Here is a 22,686-nt window from a genome sequence, read left to right as displayed (position 1 = left end):
ATATATATATATTTACATACAGTTTGTTTGAACAAGCTGCTCGCCAGCGCAGTTAATGTTGTGTGCTCCCAGCGTTGGTTTCCCAATGCATCTCTGGCAGCACGTAGTCTTTGCGCACGCGCAGTAGCATGACTGAATTTCGCTTGCGGCAGTTTCAAAATCGCTGTGTTATGACAGTCTTGAACAGTATTCACTCTCACATAGTGTTCATTACAAGTTGTTATTCCAGCATAAATGGCGTGTTAAGTCCGGTGACACCATAAGATTGAGCGTGTGCGTGATCTGAAGCAATGTCTATGTCTTCTGTTACGACACAACACTCCAGGTCCTCGTGCGTTTTCATGACTATTGTTCCCGGGGCATATACGGTCGATGCAGTTTTTAGCCTCCACATCGCCAACGACAGGTGCTGAGTTTATTGTCTCCAAACCATCTGAAGGCCGGCCAGGAACAACGGCGTCGATGTTCGCAAAAGTAGGTGTATCATCACGTTGTTTACACTCGCCAACAAACGTTCAATTGCAGTGTGAAAATCCTCATTATCGTCGAAGTAAATTGCAGTTTATATCGATTTACAAACAGTGATTTGGTTTATGCACCATAAGATTCACAAATAACACAAAATTCGTCGTTTATAACGTTCACAGTTTAACGCAGTTTGCAACACTTTTTTGCCATATTTACATTTTAACAAAGTTCACTTTGTCCAAGCATGTTTACATCGTTAATTCTGAAAGCTTACATTTCGTGGTCACATTTCAAAATATGTTGACAATATGCAAAGTTTTAATACATATACAAATACATATAAATTTACAAGAATCTGCATGTGAAATATTTACACTAAAAATTATACCAAGTCCCATTGGCTTTCTTTTACTGGGGTACTATTAATTTTTTTTTATTCAGGTTTGGGCGTGCCAAGGGATATCAGACTTAACATTTAAAGCACGGGCTTTCCTTCATTTATTATTTATCTCTTTCTTTTGATTCCATATCTTGGCTAGTGGTTGACCAGTTTTGTTCGTCTTTTTATTCATACCTGAAAGTATACTGTCACACAATATATTCTTACATTCCATAAACAAACAATACCCAGCTGCAGGAGGTGGTAGGATAATGAAAAAAGAAAGAAAGATAGACTGGAAGAAACTATTCACTACCTAAAAACTACCAAATCCTACAGCTAATACATAAAAAAGAGAACATAATACATTATAACGTTTGCATCACCTTCAAGGGGTGTGTGAAAGGAGGTGCTTACAATTTACCAAATCATGGGTAAATGTAAGTGTTCTTACGTCAAGTCTGTGTAGTGTAACATCATGACAGATTCTCTGTTTGTGTTGTGATTGTTCATATGACTTAGTGTATTATACCTTAACAAATCCTTGCATGAGTGAATCGCATATCTGCTCAGTACTTCCTCAATATCTCCACTTCTTGTGGATACCGTCTATACAAATGGAAAATGGATCTCAGAGATTGTCTCTCTCATAATGTGTATTATATAATGACATATCAAATTTCCTCTCAAGAGTTCAACCATGAACTTTCTTCTACTTTAATGAAGGTTAAACATTATGTATGTTGTATATATATATATATATATATATATATCATTTCTTTCTATGAAACATAAATAAAGAAAGTAGTCTTATAATTGACAGTAAAATGTCTCTTTCTCAGTGTCGGTTGCTCGACGTCGGCTGCACGGGTGGTCACTTCTCCTTTGCACTTACCTTGCATAGCCTGAAAAGTCAAATGTTGTCTTCAACATAGATGTAATTTTGTCATCTGTTCGCTTAATTGGAGGTGTTGTACGAGTCGCAAAAACAACCTTAATAACTCTCCTATCTTTTGCTTCCTCAGGGTTTTCTGTCATATGTAAGTGTAAGTATAATAAAGGCTAATATGGCACTAAATTTCACTTTCGTAAAAAAAAATTTATACAAATGTATTCACATGAGGGCTGTGTAAAAACTATATTTCTTCCAACTTAAGTTCCTTAAAATATCATTCTCCTGTCTGAACACGAACTATAAATGTTTTCTTCCGCACAATGGCTTAACAAAACTTAACGAAAGTTACTAAGTTACACTGCTGAAATAAATTAAAGCTTATGTGTTTACGAGTCATATTCTTATTACACTTCTTTCAACAGCTGTAATCATCATTATATTCACTCTGCTTTTCTTGCATTCGTTCATTTTCGAGGGCACTGTAAATAGATTCACCTTTAACGCCTTGTACTCACGTGTTCTAACTCATCACAAATGTTTTCTTTCAAACTGAAATCCTTATGTAATCTTAAAGATGTAGACTGTTTACTCACTTCTCTATGTAGCACAATATTACCAAAACATTCTCACTCATTCCTTACTCACATATTCATCATAATATATATATCCTTATACATTAAACATACACTCCTGGAAATTGAAATAAGAACACCGTGAATTCATTGTCCCAGGAAGGGGAAACTTTATTGATACATTCCTGGGGTCAGATACATCACATGATCACACTGACAGAACCACAGGCACATAGACACAGGCAACAGAGCATGCACAATGTCGGCACTAGTACAGTGTATATCCACCTTTCGCAGCAATGCAGGCTGCTATTCTCCCATGGAGACGATCGTAGAGATGCTGGATGTAGTCCTGTGGAACGGCTTGCCATGCCATTTCCACCTGGCGCCTCAGTTGGACCAGCGTTCGTGCTGGACGTGCAGACCGCGTGAGACGACGCTTCATCCAGTCCCAAACATGCTCAATGGGGGATAGATCCGGAGATCTTGCTGGCCAGGGTAGTTGACTTACACCTTCTAGAGCACGTTGGGTGGCACGGGATACATGCGGACGTGCATTGTCCTGTTGGAACAGCAAGTTCCCTTGTCGGTCTAGGAATGGTAGAACGATGGGTTCGATGACGGTTTGGATGTACCGTGCACTATTCAGTGTCCCCTCGACGATCACCAGTGGTGTACGGCCAGTGTAGGAGATCGCTCCCCACACCATGATGCCGGGTGTTGGCCCTGTGTGCCTCGGTCGTATGCAGTCCTGATTGTGGGGCTCACCTGCACGGCGCCAAACACGCATACGACCATCATTGGCACCAAGGCAGAAGCGACTCTCATCGCTGAAGACGACACGTCTCCATTCGTCCCTCCATTCACGCCTGTCGCGACACCACTGGAGGCGGGCTGCACGATGTTGGGGCGTGAGCGGAAGACGGCCTAACGGTGTGCGGGACCGTAGCCCAGCTTCATGGAGACGGTTGTGAATGGTCCTCGCCGATACCCCAGGAGCAATAGTGTCCCTAATTTGCTGGGAAGTGGCGGTGCGGTCCCCTACGGCACTGCGTAGGATCCTCCGGTCTTGGCGTGCATCCGTGGTTCGCTGCGGTCCGGTCCCAGGTCGACGGGCACGTGCACCTTCCGCCGACCACTGGCGACAACATCGATGTACTGTGGAGACCTCACGCCCCACGTGTTGAGCAATTCGGCGGTACGTCCACCCGGCCTCCCGCATGCCCACTATACGCCCTCGCTCAAAGTCCGTCAACTGCACATACGGTTCACATCCACGCTGTCGCGGCATGCTACCAGTGTTAAAGACTGCGATGGAGCTCCGTATGCCACGGCAAACTGGCTGACACTGACGGCGGCGGTGCACAAATGCTGCGCAGCTAGCGCCATTCGACGGCCAACACCGCGGTTCCTGGTGTGTCCGCTGTGCCGTGCGTGTGATCATTGCTTGTACAGCCCTCTCGCAGTGTCCGGAGCAAGTATGGTGGGTCTGACACAACGGTGTCAATGTGTTCTTTTTTCCATTTCCAGGAGTGTATTCCTCATCAAACATTAATATATCACATACGTGGGGCCATTTGGCACTTCCATTCTCATAAAACTCCAATAATATTTTCCTCAAATAATCTCTTGTCTCCATCAACTACTTCACAGTAACTTACCTTCTTATATTAACTTAAATATTAACTCATTCATACTGATCTTTCATTCTTACATCCTCATTCATTCTGCTACATACCTATGTCATTACTGATCTCAATAGCTATTATCTCCTGTCATTATAGTGCCTTGAAATAACTAACTAGTTGTTGAGTCAACTTATAATTTACAATTAACAACCAATGTAGCCTGCGTAGACCTCATTCCTATGAATATCTTTTCTCATTCAGTAAGTGTACTCACCTTGGTTTACAATCTCTTCATAATTATGTGTACAAGTGTAACTGCAGTATATAATTTCCATAAATTAATGTTTGTGTTCTTAGGCTGTATAACTTAATGTTCGTGTATTCAATACAAATATTTATGATCTCATTTTCACAGCAACTTGCTCATGTTCAACTTAGTTGTCATTATATTATGTTGTTTTAGTGCACAAAGAGTTTCAAATGTCTGTGGGGATGCAGCCCCCTCGGCTTGTGAGATAACGGGTATTCTAGGGAGTAACAACCTGGGTGAGGTATGCTTGATATTCTGAAAGGACCTGAATATAATATCTGCCATTTTCTGTTCAGTTGTTTTAATTTTGTAGACTTGGGATGTGAACGCAAAAGAACGAGGTCATCAACCTGATAGGTTTTTTAATTCCTGTTCTGCTGTCATTTTGTCGTTGTACCTGAGGAAACAAACCGTCTCAGCCGTTACGCTCTTACAACACCTCACGACCGAAGCACGAGCGCTTAGCTCGGTCGTCGACTGTTTTCCGTCGTCTGTCGTGTTTGGCCGGGTTCATTGACCAGCTCCACTATGTTTACATTCCGGCCGGTTGGCGCCCACGCATTGGCTGATGGTGCGCCGCAATTGTTATTGTTACTTCGTGGCGGGGAGTGCATAACTGTGCTGGGGAACGGCGGCGGATTCCGTGGAGGGTTATGATTTGTCATGCGTGAATGTTGTGTGTTCCACATATTCGGTCGGTGATTGTTGGGATTGTTATTGTTTTGATGGTAATTATGTCTGTTATATGGCATGTTCCTGTCAAAGTAGCCCGGGTTGTACCGGTTATTCTCACGTCTCCCATTGCGGTTGCTGTTGTACTGTCTGTGATTTTCATTTTGCATGTAGTTATCATTTTGATATGGGGGATAATTATTGTTGTTATTATTATTCCACTAATTTCTCCGGTTGTTCCTACCGTCATACACGTTTCCATTTGAATATGTTTCGCGCGCAGGCATCGTATTGTGTCGCGGCGCGGACGGATGGTTCCACCAACCACCGTCACTACGGTTGCTTTGGGGTGGGTGCTGATTTTGGTTACTAATATGAGTAAAATTTGAATGGCGTGAATCGCCTCTGTAAACTACGTCCATTTGATCTAAGAAGTTTAAGAAAGTCTTAACGTCATTCTCCGGTACTCCTATTAATCTGTCTCGGTATGGAAAGGGTAAGTGGCTCTTTAAAGTGTCAATTATCGCTGGCAAGTCGGCTGGTTTGGACTAGTACAGTGTCTTGTCTAGGTTCCTCTCAAAGTATTGTCTTAATGTCTCTATTTTAGGGTCACAGGCCTCGGGGTTGCACACTTCTCTCCTTAGACTCTGTTGCTCATTCTCGGACCAGAATTCGTCCAAGAAGGCTTGTTCGAGCTTTTCAAACGTAAGGCACCGCCGCTTCATAGCGGCACCCCACTTAGCTGCTCGTCCTCTCATGAGATTGGTGACGTATCTGATTTTATCGACTTCTGACCAACTACGTGGAAAAACACCGTCAAATGATCTAATAAACACAATAGGGTGGACTTTGTCCTTGTCCTCACTGGAAAATGTCTGGAAATACCCATGCCTTACAAACATGTCATAGGCCATGCCGGTTGGCATAACTGTATTGACGTGGTTTGTGTCACTTGCTACTCTAGGTGTCGCACCGTAATATTGCTCGTTTGGTGGAAAAGAAAGCGGCACATTGTAATTTTGATTGGAAGTAGGTGATTCCACAATAGGTGTTCTGTCTGTGTCATTAGCCATGGTTTTACCTGTTCTGTCGTTCCCTGACGATGCGTTTGCACCAATCGCCAAACACGGCACAACATTGTCTCGTAATTTTGTCACTTCGTCTTCTATGTGTTTTGTCTCGTCTTTAACATGTATCTTTGTTTTTGAAAGTATGTCCTGTGTAATTGTTTCAAGTTTTTTGTCCAGATAGTCGTCACACAATTTACATTCGTGTACAATTCTTTCGGCCATGTTGGTGTCGTTGTTTAGTGACGCGAGGTCCGCTCGATCTTCTAATTTTTCTATCTTTTCTTTGAGGTGGGTTTGTTCAAGAACTACCATTGTAAGCTGTTGGGTAATATTTCCCACTTCTTCAGTCAGCTTTTCTGGGGTGGAGCTAGCTGAAGTGTGGGCCTGAGCTAACTCTTCCACACGAGTGTTCACTTCCTGCTGCACATTAACTATTTGAGTTAACTGATTCTCACATCGGGTGATATTGTTTTTTGTTTCATGTGTGAATGTAACCAAAGTTTCTTCTTGTTTAGTGACTCGATCGGACAATGTCTCAAATCGCTGGCTGAGCTGTTGAGTGGTGTTATTTGATTCTGTCATCTGTTTTGTCGTCCGTTCAAAATTTTCGGTCATAGTATGGTTTCATATGTCAATTTTCTGACTAACGTCTCGTTTCATGTCTGCAAATAACTCTAATAGTCGGTCCAGTTTGTCAGTTTCCTGTGTCCGATTTGTGTCACATTGCTGAATTTGTCTCATATTCGGTTCTGACATTGATGTTAACAGTGGCGCTGACGGTCTAGTCTCGCGTCCATTCCACATTTCGTCATTTAAAGTCGCCATCTGTGTATTATCACAAATGTTGCGAGTTTGAGGCAAAATCATTGCATTGATCTGTGAACTCGTCCATGGAGGGAAACGTGGACTTTCTTGTTGGTTGCACGATGAATCTAGTTCATTTAACTCATCTGCCGAAACTATCTCTACCTTACCACGTTCCATTGTAATAGGATGTATAATCGTAAGTCAAAAGGGAATAATATGAGTCTGATTAATAAATATTTGACTCAAATTTAGGTTGAAATATTTTCTCGTCAATGTAAATGATTGCTCTATTGCAAACAATGGTTGAGAAAGATGCAGCAGGGCGGACAAAATTTTTCGTAACAAATAACTGTTTGGCGGTCAAATTCACGATCTTCATATGCAGCTACAACAATACTATAATTACCACAAACTACAATATAGAGAGATAATTTTGGAAAAATCTAGAAGAAAACTACAGGATGTGTGGAAAGGGAAAAATGGATTCTGCAGTTGGCTATTGAATGCTTGAATGAAACATAATTGTGTGACTCACCATTAAATTTTCTGTCCTGCAGCGGCTGGTCAATCACTTCTGCGTAAATCGTATCCGTCAAAATATGGATTTTCTTAATACATCTCCATCGGATAATCACCAAAAGGTCTCAAAATAAGTTTTGCATCAATATATGCCCATGTAAAGAAAAACAGATTGAATTAGTTACTAAAATTCTTTACAATATTGTTGCATGATCATTTGCTTAGGTACAATAAAGTTGGTGTTCTAGTTACCCTTTAAAGTTCAGTATTTTTGGATACTCTCTGTTGGGAAAAAATACAAATTAAAGTTTCAAATTTGCTCAAAAACGACACATCCGAAAATTGCGTCCTGTCACAGTCGCCAGTTGTAGTGATTAATAAAAAGGAGAAGAAAAATAAGAGAGAAGAAAAGAGGTTGAAAATGTGGAAGAAATCGTGAATAAAAAAGGGGTTTTAAAATCGTAAATGACTGTGAAAAAAAAGGGAAAGAATGAAAAGCAAATCGGACTTCGTATTACAGAAAAGCTATTGTTGGGGTGGTCCTTGTGGCGTTTTTGAGCAAAAGTTAAACCAATTTCCACTACAAAAAGTATTGAAAAAGAACAGAGAATAACAAAATGTAACTGACAGGGGAAATGACGTAGATAAGAGTTCATCCTTTACCGGGTAAACTTGTCTTCTTTCGTGCGGCGTCCAGGTCTTCAAAAATCTCTTTCATTTCTGCGTGAAAAGTCTGCTCCGAAATCTTGCAATCGTCCAGGAATCACTAATTTATACCAATTAAAATCATCTTGATACTGTATGCAATTTAATTTACATTGCTACTTCCATTCTCCGAATTTCTTAACAACTTCCACAATATGTCTACACATTAAAATCAGATCAAGACTAGCTAATAAGTTTTTTTTTTTTTACGTCTTCATCAGATCACGTCTGCCTTCAGCTTCGGCTATCAAGAGACAATTAAGAAACGAATAGAAAACAAAAAAGAGTTACAATTTTAGTAGTTTCTCTGCCGTCGAGCGCTCATACCGCTGCGACGGGATATTTTTTATCTGAGGGAACGAGTGTAGCGCGGCGAAATTCCAAGTCCCGCTACAAGTTGGTGCGAAAAGTAACTGTGGAGAAGAAGTTCAGCTTAGCTGATTGTGTCAGAATAGAGACATAATTTGCAGCTTTATGCTGAAGTATGACACAATGAAAACAAAAGCAATGCTGAAGAAAATTAATCGTGCAGTGTCCAAATCATGAAATTTAAAAGAACCTGATCATACCGCCTAGACAAATGGATTGTTTTCAGCGAGCTCTATTTCATCAATGACCCGTAATGCTGAGGGGATTTTTCACTGCACAATCATCATGAAGATGTAAAAGATAGGACAACTCTTAGTCAATGGCAGTACTGAATAAACATCCTGGTTTATGGTAACCTGAAAGAGTGAGCGTAAGTTATGATACTCGTACTCACAAAACATCATAAAACCATCTCTGGCCGTAACTACACCCTCGATACATTTTGAGTTAAACGCCTCTTTGGGCCACCGTTGCTCCCGACGCCTTGCGTCATTTAAGAAGAAGCAAATCACGGCTTGTCGGGCAACACTACAAGTCTTTAGTCAGCTACTGTTCGGTTTCTGTCTTTTTTGGACCATTGAAGTCGTGCAGATTTATGTGCCAGCGTGAGCAATTGCCTTTACAAATGTCACTTCCGTGCACTCGCTTGGAAATTGGTTTAAACAGACTTTCATTCGCTGATAGCAGCATTCCCTGTCGAATTTGAAACCGACCATCCCTGACGAGGGATGACACTTGTGTCGGATCTCTGTCGGTTACGATCTTTTTAACACCGCTGTCTTTACAACGTGTTCCCTGGTTGTTAGTTGTACACAGTTCCTCGTCGATACGTAGGACAGCCCGAGTTGATAAACCAAGAAATCGGGCAGATTGTTTCTCGCCGTTTGTGATGGGGACGTCCAAGCACGATAGTTCCTAACATTCTACCATTTCATTTCATCGACTCGCATTACTGCACTGATTCCATATAATCGATAGGTAGATACACATATTTTCACTGACGTGAAAATCAACCAATGTGCTCTTTCATACGGATGAGTAATATTTTGTCTGGTGAGCTTATCAGTCTGTTATGACTTATGAGCATTAAGAAGAACACTACTAATTATTACCCTAAGAGTAGCATTCATAGTCATGATACTGGAGTCAGACTTAACTTCCATTTACCAAGGAAAAACAGAAGTAAAAATAGTTTTCTGCCAGAGAGTACAGATATCTAAAAAATCCGTTAAAGTATTACGTAGAGAACCCAGATTTAGAGTGGTAAAATATTAATACAACTAGTAAATAACTTTGTCATTCTACAGTATCCACGTCAGCCCCAAATTTACTTGTGATGGGTCGCTGTCGGCTGTGCGACTTTGCGCACGTATTTTTAGTTTTCTTACCACTTAAGACGGGCCGTTTCGAGTATCACGCCACTTTTCGACAAGATTTTGTCCGAAAAATAGACAGATCCGTCTTAATGGAATTTCCAAATGGGTTCACGATAAATGTAGTTTGAGTGGTTAAACATCACTTCATTGCAAATTAGTACATGTTCTCATTACTTCAAACTGCTAATATCTTAATAAAGTTTGTAATTAAGACTCTGAATTAAATGATTTACTACATAGTATTTACAGTTAGAAGCAATAAAGGAATGTAAGTAATTAAATGGTTCAAATGGATCTGAGCACTATGGGACTCAACATCTGTGGTCATCAGTCCTCTAGAACTTAGAACTACTTAAACCTAACTAACCTAAGGACATCACACACATCCATGCCCGAGACAGGATTCGAACCAGCGACCGTAGCGGCCACGCGTTCCAGACTGAAGTGCCTAGAACCGCACGGCCACAGCGGCCGGCGTAAGTAATTCAAATCAGTTTTATAGTTCACTGTTTACGAAAAAGAACCTCCTGTTTTAAATTTTTTGCAATGTTCGTAAATTCATTATCTGCCGCTCTGAAGTCGATTTTGGGTTAATTCTGGCAGGCAATGCAGAATTTGTCCACCATTTTGAGATCGAAGTCTTAATTTCATGTCATACGTAAGCGTAACACTGCATTGACAACAATATCAAACATGCACATAAGATATCCATTAATCGTATAATAGGAACTGAAAAAAAGCATGGATCATAAATTGTAAGCTACAAACGCACACTTACTGGTGAGGTAAGAAACGGCAAAAAGTAGGACAGGGGGGAGGGCGAGGGGGGGGGGGGGGTGACTGTCCACAAAGTCAGAAATAAAGTTGAAGATCATAAAACGCGGAGAAATTTGGCGGATGCCTGTAGCCGCTAGTGGAAGGAAACTGTTGATGATTGTTCAATGAAATGTTCATATTGGTCTCTCAATAACGGAAGCGAATTATACACATAAAACTGGCTCTGCCTGGGGTGAGATCGTGTTATTTGAGAAGAGTGAAGCAAAGGAAAACTCCAAAAGGAAGAGGAGTTTCAGGGACGTCACTCGCAGCGCATTTTCCGATAACGGCTTGCGGTTTCTTGTTGCCACACTGAAGGACTGCTACGTAGTAGTCAGCAAGCGTTAGCCAAAGACAGGCATCGAAATGCATATAACCCGATTTCCTTCTTACTTCACATACTCACGACGTTGCGAGTTTGAAACGGGTGCACCTAATTTAAAACCAGCAACCTTTTTACGTGTGTTGAATGTTTCGTGACACAATAAACGGAAAATGTCACATGGTTACACGCAATACCAGCAATCAAATTTAACTACTCACATCTTCCGGAATAAAAACACAAAGAAATAAATTTTTATTTCTTTATTTGACTGTGTGACGATCTTGACCAGTTATACACTTTTCTAGGCACATGACACGTAAATGTTACAAATATAGCAATAATCATCTGTACCATTGTTGAAAATAAGCTATGTTTTAGTGTAATTCTAAGTCCCTTTCAGAAAATTATTTGTTTATTGAATTTCAACTCATTAATTTAAATAAACACTGTCAACGCATTAAATGTTTCAAATGGTTCAAATGGCTCTGAGCACTATGAGACTTAACTGCTGAGGTCATCAGTCCCCTAGAACATAGAAATACTTAAATCTAACTAACCTAAGGACATCACACACATCCATGCCCGAGGCAGGATTCGAACCTGTGACGGTAGCGGTCGCGCGGTTCCAGACTGTAGCGCCTAGAACCGCTCGGCCACTATTAAATGTTTATTTTGTATACAGACAGTTGGGCTGGTTGTAGTCCAGAAACCCAGTAGCGAGCTCGATACCTGACGAAGACGACTAAGGAAGTTGCCGAAATGTCGTAGAAAGATAAAATTAGCTCGGACGCAAACCCCCTCTTGGAAATCTTCACAACGCATGTCCTTGACAAAGGTCGTCTGGTAAATTCTAAACACTGCTGGGATCGGAAAGAATGGGAAAAGTATCTTACACACATGTCATATTTATTTCCTCAAAAAATATATTCATAGAAACACAATGAAAAGTGTTGAGAACAATTGTCAAACTGCGACCGTGGGCTGTATGCGGGTCGAATCGAGTATTGGTGTGGCTTGCGGTTCTCAGTCGTATTTGATGATAAAGTGTCTTGCAACTAACAGCCGGATTAAAAGATGTCAACCAACGTTAAGAACTCCTTAAAGCGTTTATTAACGATTCTGTCAACAAAATATTAGGCAACTATTTTCGAACTTCACATCTTTATTTTCAAGCCTGGTCTACAGATAAAAGCATTACATAATTGTCAGTGAATAGTAATACAGAAGTATAATTACAATAAGAAGTTGGTATATAACGGATGTTAATTATCTGAAAACAAGCGTACCTTCACCGACAGTGTCTGATCTTAATATGAAACATCAAAATGTCAAGACTTTTTTATAAATGTTTGCAAAATGAATGCCACAATCCATACATGGCTCTTATCAAGTCAAAATCAATTGTGGCATAAACATAATTAACGACACCAAGAAACTTTCGATGGCGCTAGCGTCGCGCCTCACATACAAGTTCACATCCTCAGCTAATTGGCATGTCGCTTTTTAAATGTGGATGCCTTTAAACACCTTTATTAAACCTGACATCAATATTGGGAACGACAACAACAAATGTACAAGTATTACACAAATACAAATACTAATGTCGTGTGTACATATGTTAACATAAGACAGGCATTATCACGTTAAAGTGGGTGTCCACGACCAATATGCGCATCGAGTTAAAATAGGGGGCGTCACAGCTCCTTTATTAACCAATCACATTTAATATAAAAAACAATTAAACAAATAAAAATCACATTTGTTGCTCCATACAAATTTTGTGTTATACATGCAGACTTCCATACATACATATTTCCAAAAGTCTACATACAAAAATAGTTTGCATACATACAACATATATCGTTTATTCAGCCAGTAATTTTTGTAAGAAACAGTTAAATAGTCCTACTAAAACAGCGTCTCATGGCATAGAATCACTACGACGTCTCGTCATGTCCGATCGCCTTGAAATCGCCTTGTCCTGTACTCAAAGCGTCTATCCGTTCATGTGAGTCCTGTCGTAAACCACAAAGGACGAATACTGAAGTACGGATACTCAAGCATTTTACATAGTATCAAACAATTTTGCGTTACTGGTCGTGCATACTGCATGAACAACCTTTTTCATATAGTGTCTCTATGGTTACACCACCAGTCAGACAAAAACATCATGATCTAACATTTAATAACTAGACATTCTAAACCAATTGCAGATGCACTTACGTTCTCACCCCGAAACGTTGTTTAAAATTCAAACACCATAATCTAACATGTTTGCCGGCTTGACATGCATATCTAATTACGGATTGCACTCAAGTAATTTGATATCCACTACAAAGCGCTCTCGTACGAAACATTGTGCTACGCAAAATTGTTTGGAATTATGTAAAATGCTTGAGTATCCGTATATCAGTATTCGTCCTCTGTGATTTACGACAACAGGACTAACATGAAAGTTTCCTGGTACTGCTAGCTACGTTCACCTCCAGTTTGATTTGGTAAGAGGCATGTGTGAATTGTGGCAGTCATTCTGTAAACATTTATAAAGCACTTGTTGGAACTTTTATGTTTATTTTTAAGATTAGCCACTGTCAGAGTAGGTATGTTTGTATTCAAATAATTAATTTCTGTTACATTTGAACTTCTTATTGTAATTCCACTTTTGTATTCACTGTTGACTGACAACTACGTACTGCGTTTTGTAGCCTCAGTAGGCCAAGCTCCAAAACGAACCTATCAAGTTCGGAACTAGTCGTCTAATAAAGATACTGCAACTGTTGACAGAATCGTTAGTAAAAGCGTTAAGGAATTTAATTAAGTTGCTGATTTCCTGTCAACAAAATGTTGAAACTGAAGCAACGTTAAGAAGTTGTTAAGAGTGTAGTCTCTTGTTCCGTAACAAACAAAAATACTTACAGAAACAGTAATATTTTAAGACGTGCTTAATTTTAATTGAAGTTGGTGCATTTGGCCGTGAACTAAGTGAAGTTGGCCGCTCACACAGGTACAAAGTGGTAAGTAGAGCGACCACTGCGGCATTAGAGGATGTGTGAGCGGGATTTTTGTGTTTGTCTTACAGTACTGACAATTCTAAAGCGTGTGCGGCTCTTACCGTTATTTAGGTACAAATTTTGATAGGGTAGTAACATAGATTCGTGAATGCGCATTACAAAGATGGTCATCTACAAATGCAAAAATTTGAATTAATTTAAGGCTGTTGGAATACAAAACGTAGACAATGCAAGTGACAGATGGAAAACTTTTGTTGAAGACCTCTATAGCGGATCCAAAATTGGAAGTTAAGATCAGTTTACTGAATCTGAAAAACTGATTGATGGAAAAAATAACGGAACACCGACAAAAAATGAAGGTTAAAACCAAATAAAGCAACGGGTATATATGACATCCCTGCAGCGCTCCTACAAAACAGAAGCGACAACATGAAAAGTAATTAGCTTACCGCGGTATCTGAATGTTATGAAGAGTGTATCACACCACCTGATTTCACAAAAAGCAGAACTACTGCATTACCCAAGAGGGTAAATCCACAGGACTGTACAAATTATAGAACACTAGCTTTTTCTGTCACATGCTTCAAAAACATTGTTGTTAGTTTTTAAGGACAGGACCAAGAGACAATAGATTGTAACTTAACCAACGACAGTTTGGCTTCAGATCAGGGAAAGGAATGAGGGAAGCAATATTGTCACTATGTCAAATTTTGGAAAGAAGATTAGGAGTAAACAGAAAAAGCATATAGGCTGTATAGTAAGTATTGGCCCAAAAAAGGCGTTTGATGTGGTTCAATGCACAAAGCAGGACTTCACTGAAAGGACAAACGACTGAATTTAACAATATACAAAAGTCAAAGTATTGTGTTGGATATTATTGGTAGAAAGAAAGAAGCAAAAATCAGAAGAGGAGTGAGACTCGCACATGCCCTCTATCATTTTACTTATTTAATAAGTCCATCGAGAAGACAATAACAACAGTGGAACAGAAGATGACTGGAAACAAAATTGATAGTATGCAGATTCACAGCACCAGATTTGCCGATGACATTGCAGTAGTGACAGATTCAGTGAAGAAACTAAGTGAAGTGCTTAAGGTCTTAAATCAAAAGACAACAGAACTAAAACAAGAATAAATATCAAGAAGACCAGAGTTATGATATCGTCACGTAGAAGAAGGTGTAATTATATGAATGACGAACACTAACTTCACTTAACGAAGGTTTATTCAGCACTTGCACATACAAGAGCGCGGAACGAACTGCCTCCGGCCAGTACACATACAGATTAAGAACATTACAGTATAATGACTCTTCACATTTGTGGATACTTCTAGAATGTACTCGAACCGAATATAGAAATTAAAATTTTAAAGTCCAGGTGAATTTTGAACTCACGACCCTCCATGCAATAGTTTAGTATCATAATCATTACACCACGGTGCTATTCCGCATCTTCTCCGACATTGCTCCCTCATTAAGAGAACAGCGTCTCTGTGTTACGTCCTAGTCCGGGAACGAGTCATCGGTCCTGCATACTCCGACTCCCGATGATTGATTCTCGCCCTGACGGTGATCTTCTTGGAACTTCTTTTGCCACTACGTCCTTCGTCACCTTTCCGCTTGTTGCCTGTCGCTTGAGCTTCGAATTTACCCTGGGTTGCAGGATACTTATAAGGATTCTTCATTCGAATGACGTGGACCATGTCTCTGATCTTTCGTCGTCTTTCGTCGGGGTCGAAATCTTCAACTTCATAAGTAACATCAGACAACTGTCGTACAACCTTATAAGGTCCAAAGTAGCGCCTGAGGAGCTTCTCAGAGAGACCAACCTTCCGAACAGGAATGAAGATCCAGACGAGGTCACCAGGCTGGTAGACAACAGGGCGGTGGCTCACGTCATACATTTGGCGACCGTTTTCTTGAGCCTGCGGAGTCGAGCTAACTGCCTAGCTTCCTCAGCTCTGGTTAACACCTGGCCGATGTAGTCGTCGTCCACGTCATCAAGATGTAACGGAAACACAGTGTCCATCGCCGTAGTCACCTCACGCCCATGCACCAGGAAAAATGGCGTAAATCCTGTGGTATCTTGATTGATGGTGTTGTAGCCAAACGTCACGAAAGGTAGCACCTCATCCCAGTTGCTCTGCTCAACATTGACGAACATTGATAGCATGTCGGCCAAGGTCTTATTTCGGTGTTCAGTAAACCCGTTAGTTTGCGGATTGTATGCAGTCGTCATATGATGAGTAATGTTGCAACGACGGTTTATCTCTGTCACAAGATTCGATTGAAAAACTTTCCCTCGATCCGTAATTAACGACCTTGGGGCACCCGTGTTTTAATACAATGTCTTCCACGATGAATTTGGCTAACTCGGATGCTTCGGCTGCTTTCACGGCTTTTGTGATGGCATAGCGTGTCAGATAATCAGCGCAAACAATAATCCATCTATTGCCACTACCAGACGTTGGAAATCGTCCGAGCAGGTCAATCCCAACACGTTGAAAAGGCGTTTGGCTGGTGGAATTGGTATGAGTCGGCCAGGTGGTTTCTCAGGATCTGCCTTTCTTCTATGGCACTGTCGACATTGCGACACATGGTCATGGACACTCCTAAATAAACCTGGCCAGAAAAATCTCTTGCGGATTCTATCGTATGTCTTAATAAATCCTAAATGTCCGGCCTCAGGTGCGTCATGGAATTTCTGTAGAACATCTAAGCGCATGTGTTTAAGAATCACTTGTAGCTACTTCTTTCCAAACGGATCAAAGTTTTTCTTGCAAAGTAATCCATTAACTTTAAGAATTTTCAACATCGTGCAGCCCTATCAGCAACTGAGATAATTAAATATATAACACGTCAGCCTTAGTTGCAAATAGAAACCAATCTTTACCTTGGTTTCAGCCAAAATAATTTGGCCTTCTTCAGAAGCTATTGACACCAAACTATTGCATGCAAAAGTTTGGCCATATCAATTATAAATCTATAGCACCGTAGTACCCAGTCATAAATCTACATTACTTAGCTGAAGAGAAACAGACGGACGAGGTCTGTACGCCGCGAAACCTGCGCAGGCCAAGCTTTGCATGTAATAGTATTGTGTCAAAAAGGCCAAATTATTTTGGCTGAAAACTAGGTAAAGATTGGGTTCTGTTTGCAACTGAGGCTGACGTGTTATATGTTTAATCCATTAACTACCTTAAATTGTTTTCTCACATCCTCTGACCGATTTAAGGCAAACATAATTTGAGATATCTTGGCGTCCTTCTTCTGCTCAGCAGAGAGATCCTGGAGCGCAGCGAGACAGTCACTATCTTCATCAAAGTCTTGATGGTCTTGTACACTATGGTAATGTCATACTCTTGAAGACATAGTGCCCACCTGGTGAGTCGTCCTGTTGGATCCTTAAGACCTGTCAACCAACAAAGTGAATGATGGTCTGTAACAACTGTGAATGACCTTCCATAGAGATACTGTCGAAATTTGCACATGGCCCAGGCAGATCACAGCAAGGCATTCTCTTTCTGTAGTTGAGTAGTTTCTCTCGGCTTTTGTAAGTGTCCTAGAAGCATAGGCTATAAACTTCTCTTTTCCATCCGAAATTTGCACCAGAACAGCACCGATCCCATATCCGCTGGCATCTGTATGTAGTTCTGTAGGTGCTCTTTCATCATGCAGACCAAGTACGTGGTCAGTTGTCACAGCACATCGAAAGAATCTTGCCGGCCGGAGTGGCCGTGCGGTTCTAGGCGCTACAGTCTGGAGCCGAGCGACCGCTACGGTCGCAGGTTCGAATCCTGCCTCGGACATGGATGTGTGTGATGTCCTTAGGTTTAAGTAGTTCTAAGTTCTAGGCGACTGATGACCTCAGAAGTTAAGACGCATAGTGCTCAGAGCCATTTGAACCATTTTTTTGAAAGAATCTTGCTGAGCACCACCCCAGATAAATTTAGCATCAGCTTTAAACAACAGTTGGAGCAGTCCGGCTTTGATACAAAAGACTTTGACAGAACGACGGTAACAAGAACATAATCCGCGGAAGCTTCCCACATCTCTAATACTTTTAGGAATAGGAAATTCCGTTATAGATCTCACCTTTTCTGGGTCTGCCCGCACACCTTCGTTTGACACAAAGTGTCCAAGTATTTTGATTTCTTTTGCTCCAAAGAGACACTTTCTTGGATTAAGTTTCAGTCCGCCTTGTTGGGGACACTTAAGAATGGCCCTCTGTCTTTTTATACGTTCATCAAATGTCTCTGAGAACACTAAAATGTCATCTAAATAAAAAAGACGCATTGTCCACTTCAGGTGCCTAAGAAGATTATCCATCATCCGTTCAAACGTTCCTGGTGCATTACACAAACCAAACGGCATTACCTTAAACTCATACAGGCCCTCATGGGTGATGAATGCAGTTTTCTCATGATCAGCCTCATCTACTTCGATTTGCCAGTATCCCGAGTACATGTCCATGGTTGAGAAGACTTAGCCACCTTCAGACAATCTAGTGACATTCGTGGAAGAGGGTAAACGTCCTTTTTAGTTATCTTATTAAGCTTCCTGTAATCAACACAAATGCGCCAACTGCCATCCTTCTTCTTGACGAGGACCACTGGTGACGACTGTGGGCTCTGCGAAGGCTGAATGATGTCATTCTTCATCATTCTCTCTACCTCGTCGCGAGTTATTCGACGTTCCGTTGCTGACACATGGTATGCTCTCTGGTTTATTGGTTGATGGTCTCCAGTGCTAATCCGGTGCTTCACTGTCGATTTGTCTAATTTGCTCTTCACCTGTGGATTGAAGCATTCAGAGAACTCTTGAAGAATGGCAAGTAGCTTCTTCTGTTGTTCCTTAGTGAGATCTGGTGATAGTTGAGCTAGAAGATCTCGTCTCCTAGTGGTAGCGCTAATGTCGACCACAGACTCGGCATGGGAGGTTTTTACGACACTCAGCTGTTCTTCAATTAACGGCTCAGCGTTTGCTCCTCACATGTGTCTTGGAAGGATCTTCGGTTCTCGGCGACAGTTAACTATCCATCATTCACCGAATCCGTTCTTAAACGAGACGGCAGAGGCTGGGATGACCAAGTTATTCTTCAGTGGTATGCTTCTCTTACATTCCAATACAAGATCCATGGGTTGATGCATAGCATGACACGCGACAGTTACCTTGCTAGTGCTGACTGCAGGAATGATCGCTTCCTCCAGCACACATAGTCTCCACACACTCGGATGCGCGTCTTCCTCTCCACAGTATCTCATCTCGTCTAGCATAATCTCCGAGCGACCACAATCTATCATTGCCTGAGAAGCTTTCAAAAAGTCCCATCTGAGAATGACGTCATCACTACACTCTTGTAAGGTGACGAATTCTAAGGGCTGTATAAGGCCACTTATACCACACGAATGGTACATCTTCCTGTAGCTTTTACATATTTCCCATTAGCCACCTTCAGCAGAGATGTTTTGTTGTCAACGAATACGGTTTTCTGCAACTGGCGACGGTACTTCTCCGAAATGATTGAGTATGATGCTCCAGAGTTCACAAGAGCTTGGGCTGGTCGGCCATCCATGAGGATATTGACGTAGTTTCCTATCATTTTTGTAGTGATCAACGGCGGAGGATTTTTCTCTTCGGCTGCCTCGCCTCCAAGGAAGGTCGCAGCCTTTAGTTTTCCAGGTTGCGGCGGCTAGGTGATTGGCTGGAGCTTCTAAACGGCGATGGAGACCTTGATCGGCGTGTTGGGGAGCGTCCTCTCCAGCGGCTAGCTTGCGGCTATGGTGACCTGCATCGTCCTGCACCCACATCTTCTTGTTCATCTTCGTCGTCCCGGAGTTGGCGTCGGCTAAAATCGGTCTACTGTTTCTCGCGCGGGCGTCATCAAATACCTGCCGCCTTTCTCGGCAATAGCGCACCATATGTCATGGTCGTCTGTAGTGGAAACAGACTGGTTGGTTATCCTGGGTCCTCCAGATGTCAGTCTGCCTTGGTGCCCGAACAAGTTCCTTATGCGGCGTTGTAGGAACGTAACTCCGCCTGAGCCTCGACTTTTTCGCCGTTTTAAAGGGAAATGAAGGACGAGAGATTGAGTTCAATGTCTGTCCCAGTTCCTCCCTTATGACCACTTGAAGCGTCTCGGTTTTTTTGCTCGCCGTGCAATCCAAGTGCCTTCTGAACTTCCTCTCCCACTATCTGACGTAAAACACTTGTGAAATCAGTTGCTTCCTCCATCACAGACATCGATACGACGTTAAGAAGCTGATCAAACTTCTTGCGTGTAATTCTTTTTTGATGCATTGTCTCAGTATACAGGCACCATTTTATGAAGTTGTCTGCTGTCGAAACCTCCTTCAGGGATAGGGCTTGATACATGTCCTCAGCAACACCCTTCATGAGATGTGCAACCTTATCTTACTCCTTCATTCTAGGATCCACTATTTTACACAGCTCCAAGGCGTCTTGAATGTAGGATGCCGAACTTTCTCGTGGACGCTGTGCCCTGCACTTTTGTTTATCTTCAGCCTTGCTCTTCTGTCGTTGTGTGACCCCGAAGTACTTGCGTAGTTCCGCCTGGAAGACTTCCCAGCTCGTGAACTTCTCCTCGTTGTCCTCATACCATTGCTTGGCAGTACGCTCATATACCTTCAGCCACTTGTTTGGATCTTGGGCATCGTCACCAGAGAACCCGGAAGGATGTCTCATGTGGTGGCACACAGTTGCTGTCATCGTAACGTCCTCCTCTTCTTCTGTCTCCGATAGATTGCGATCTGTTGAATATGGCTCGAACGCGGGTGGCTCTGTCGTGCCGTAGTGGGAGCCACTGTGTCGTTGGTAATGTGCGCTATCACATGTTCCAATACCCAGCGCCTCAACCAGAATAATATCACGTAGAAGAAGGTGTAATTACATGAATGACGAACACTAACTTCACTTAAAGAAGGTTTATTCAGCACTTGCACATACAAGAGCGCGGAGCGAACTGCCTCCGACCAGAACACATACAGCTAGAGAACATTCCAGTCCAATGATTCTTCACTTTTGTGGATACTTCTAGAATGTACTCGAACCGAATATAGAAATTAAAATTTTACAGTCCAGGTAAATTTTGAACTCACAACCCTCCATGCAACAGTTTACAATCATAACCACTACATCACGGTCCTACTCAGCTTCTCCTGCCACAATATGAGCAAGAAAGGAGTGGAGGTAGAACCGATATAGAAATAGGCAGTGATCAATTCAAGGAAGTGCTGCGCCACGAATAAGTATAGGCGTGGATTTGGGGAATTCTTGTAAATCTCGCGCAGCTATGTCGGAAGGCAGTAGTTAAGGGATGGCAGGTGTGGGGATATTGATATTTTGCTAACGATTCCGTGAGACAGGTTTACGACACCGTTCGCAGGCTAGAAGGCATTACCAGCGGGCACTGTATATAAATGTGAAGTAATCAGGGCAGCACAGGGCACTGGCGTGCAGTGAAGAATCCATACGTCGCAGTTACAACGCCTGGGTACCTGTGTGTAGGGGACGAAGGGGGCTGAGGAACGCTGTCGTTGTAATTATCAAAGAGTAGTCCACTTGTCCTCTCCAGAGGAACTATGCCAGAGGCGCAGGGCCTCCCGCGCGCAGAGCTGTCTGCGGGCACTGAACGAGCTTCCCTGGGCGGACGGCCGGAGCTGCTAAGGCTCACTACAACGACGGCGAACAGCTGCTTCCCTTCGGCGCCCTACATGCAATCCATGAGTCGCGCTTGAGGGAGCAGTCAGTCGTGTTCCGGCCCACGGGCACAATTAACGAACGCGGCACACACTTCGCAATAGCGCGACTAGGATAGCAACGTCCGTAAGGCTGGGCAACCGGACGCTAAAGATGCAGATTCCGGCGTTCGCGTTGGTGCTGACCATAGAGTAAATATCTCTGGAGTGAGCATTCACATGCGCAGAACAGATTTTTTGTTGTCAACATACATTGCCGGCCTGATCACGTGTTCTCGGGACATCATGTGTTTGTCCATATAGCGCCCTGTATATTTAGAAATGTCACTACATCCCAAATACAGACGGATTCTTTTCGTACGTGTCGTGGATTATTTATATATGTTTCACAGACATATTAACAGTATCCATTTGATACCGGGAATAGACCAGCTACGTATGGCTCTGAGCACTATGTGACTTAACTTCTGAGGTCATCAGTCGCCTAGAACTTAGAACTACTTAAACCTAACTAGCCTAAGGACATCACACACATCCATGCCCGAGGCCGGATTCGAACCTGCGACCGTAGCGGTCGCTTGGCTCCATACTGCAGCGCCTAGAACCGCTCGACCACTCCGGCCGGCCAGCTACGTAACTTTAAGAGCAAGCGATATTACATCCTGCTTCTTTGCGATAGGTGTCACGGTTCAGATGCACTGGATTTTTGGTAGTTTTCGGTATGACACGGCACTTTATAATATTACAGAGCCTGACGTACACTTTTGCAGTGATAGTCTTGCAAAACGACTTGACAGTACGCTAATACTTTTGCAAGTGTCCGAAAAACACCGAATTTGCCACATATTGGCGATTATATTCCTGCTAATTCGTCCTTTTTTTCTGCTATTTCTGCGTATTTATTTTCCCGTTTTTGCGACCTAAAGCACAATTTTTCTTACTGGTGACACTTTGAAGTATTTATTTAACGCATTTTACGTACTTGCTCCCAGTTTATTAAATAAATGGTAGACTGAGTAATCTATATACATAAATGACAAGTCA

This window comes from Schistocerca piceifrons, chromosome 1 (genome assembly GCF_021461385.2).
Source record: "Schistocerca piceifrons isolate TAMUIC-IGC-003096 chromosome 1, iqSchPice1.1, whole genome shotgun sequence".
In the NCBI taxonomy this organism is placed as follows: Eukaryota; Metazoa; Arthropoda; class Insecta; order Orthoptera; family Acrididae; genus Schistocerca; species Schistocerca piceifrons.
Note: the sequence above shows the minus strand (reverse complement) of the source record.